Source organism: Pteropus medius, unplaced genomic scaffold (genome assembly GCF_902729225.1).
Source record: "Pteropus medius unplaced genomic scaffold, Ma_sr-lr_union100, whole genome shotgun sequence".
Lineage (NCBI taxonomy): Eukaryota > Metazoa > Chordata > Mammalia > Chiroptera > Pteropodidae > Pteropus > Pteropus medius.
Genome location: NW_024340849.1, coordinates 32,028,156 through 32,030,982, shown reverse-complemented (window position 1 = coordinate 32,030,982; position 2,827 = coordinate 32,028,156).

The window sequence follows — 2,827 nt, the reverse complement described above, 5'->3', positions numbered from 1 at the left end:
CCACAATGAACTGAAATAACATGCTGGCTGAATACAGATATTTGGACCAAATTATCCAGTATAACATATCAAATTTCACAGTATTGGTCTAATTTGACACATACTTTGCTACTCTCATGAACTGATCATAATTACAGTTAAAATTATCTAGTTCATACCCCCAAAGTGAATATGTTGTCACTCTTAATTCTCCAATACTATTCAAGTTGTAGTAAATTATGTTTTTCAAACTATCTTACCGTATTCAGTAGGAAAATTTCTTAAAAATTTTAAACTTCTATTTTTGCGGTGCCAATGAAAGGTGTTTATCACTTTAAAACACGATGTACTTTTAGTAGGTTAAGCACTGGAGTCAAGAGTTCCAGTTCTTGTCTCTGTCACCTTTTCATATATTATTAATAATGATGTAAAAGTCATGAGGTCTTTGCTAAAGCGTTTTGAGCTACTTGGAAAAAAGGAACTAGTCACAGTTAAGTTTTTTCCATCTTCTTGGTGCTGGGAGACCTTAAGTGCGTCTTTTGCTCAAGCTAAGGGCTATTGGCTTATGCATTAAACTTGCTACATATATATTTCTCATATTCTCACAAGACAATTTTGAAACAGAAATATCACAGAACATTTAGGAAAGTTTAGTATGGTGTAAATAACATTTCATGTTTCTTTAATCACCTTGAAATCATCTATCCAAAGAAAATATTTTACACTGAATTCTTTCCTACAGCTTCTCAGTAACAAATCCTGTGTTAATAGTTTAAAATGCTCCTTATTTTTTTTTCATGTCAGTGGGTAGACATAACTTACCTATGGCATGTAATGATGTTCATCTTTGTGGGAATACAAAACATGGCTTTTGTCACAAGCAAAAGGGCCTCTGATTAGAATAACAGGTGAAATTTGTGAATATGTATTATAAACAGCATTTCGGGTCAAATAGGACATGAAAAGAGATGATCAGTAACCTCTACTTTTTTAAGCCTGGCTCTTTTTAAATTAAATAGCTACAGCAATTTAATTCTTGAGGGTAACAATGTTAGGTCAGTGAAGGTTTAGAATATATTATTTTATGCCTGTTACCATGACAGTGATGCAGTTCCTCAGCTCATTTCTTGTCATTCAAGATCTTCAGCCTTTAAACCCATAGAGAGCACCCTGCATCCTCACTAACATTACTGTCTTGGCTGAGTCTTCCCAAGGTCATTAGCTCTAACTGTAAATAAATTCTCCTTTTTTTTTTCTATATTCAAGACATATTTGTTTTTTCCAGATGGAATGTAAAGTAACAAAGTGTTTGCGTTTTAACACAGAAGGGCGCAGTCCTGAGGATACCTGGAAGGAAAGGGACCCCCTAAATGTCTAAACGTCTAGCATTCATCCCTCCTCTCTCAAATGCCATAACTACCAGGAAGGCATGTGCTAGGACAGCCCGAGAAGCATAGGCAGACAGTTCTTGCAAGACAGGACTGCTGCTGCAACCAGGCCTGCAGTATTGTCTAAGGAGAAGGGAACTTGACCCTATGGAGCAGCCTGCCGGGTTCTAAGGAAGTCCCCCTGCTTTTCACTGGGGCCTCTTCTCTTGCTTCTCAACAGAAGCTTTCTCTGGGATCTAGTGTGCACACAGTTGATCTGTGCTCTGTTTATACATAAGAATTAAATTAATAATCATAATAATCTTATTCCAAGTTCAAAAGTATATTCGGGATCCTAAAGTATTTTTATTTTGCCCCATAAATTGAACATATCAGGAATTAGGAATTTTGCTGCAATGTCAAACTGCTGAGGAAACCATGCTATAGCAGTAAATGTTATATAACAGAAAAAACAATTGAAAGTAAGCATGTTAGAAACGAAAATGAATCAATCTTGTCTAGGAGGAACTAAAATTGATTTGCCATGTAAAATTAAATTCAAAGCAAAAGTGTACCTGTATTTTTTCAACAAAAATAAAAATTGTTTTAAGCAGAAAATTTTTTTAACTGTCTTTTTACTTGATGTGTCATCAATTTTCAACAGTATATATTAAAATTTTAACATCGTGACATTGTTATAAAACTGTTTGGCAACAGATTTATGAGTGCTTCCTCAACAATTTAGTAAAAGCTGAACTACTCTCTATAATTAATCTCTATAATTAACAGTTATTAAGAAATATAACATAAGAAAGTGATTACATATATATTTTTTATCAATATATGACATTTTTTCCAGCTGATACCTATTCTGCATCCTCCCAGGCAGGAAAGAAGTACTTGGAGACTGAAGATCTCCTATTCAGGTGGAGAAGGTGATGGATGAAGTGCTGGATGAGGTTAAGGCAAGCTTATTAACTAGATGCTTTAACTCGTTTATTAATTGGTTGGGAATTTAGAATCATCTTTTGGGCAAAAGTTCTCACATTCTATGATGACTCAGAGAGAAAAGCTATGGTAAAGAGAAGGTAAGGTTTCTCACCCAACATGATGAAAAAATGTACCATGGCTCTGGTGACAGTCATTAGCCATAGCAGTGAGTTTGTTCCCCAGTAAACACCTGTTATTTTTATGTCTTCCTTTAAAGAGATACCACAAAATAAGTTCTTCCAGAACTTCAAATCTTGCTTCTGACTGACCTTCCTCTTTCCTAAATGTGAACTTGGACCTGGGTTACACGGAGCAGAAACTGGATTAGAGTGGATGTTGAGTGAAGAAAAGTGGATGGATGGCTTAATTTGATGTTCCAACTCAATTTCAGGAAAATAAAAGCCAGGTAGGTAAATTCCAAAAATATCATGTTTCTCCTATTTGTAAAAAATTCAAGGAATAAAAATCTTGACTTTCAAAAATCAAGTGTA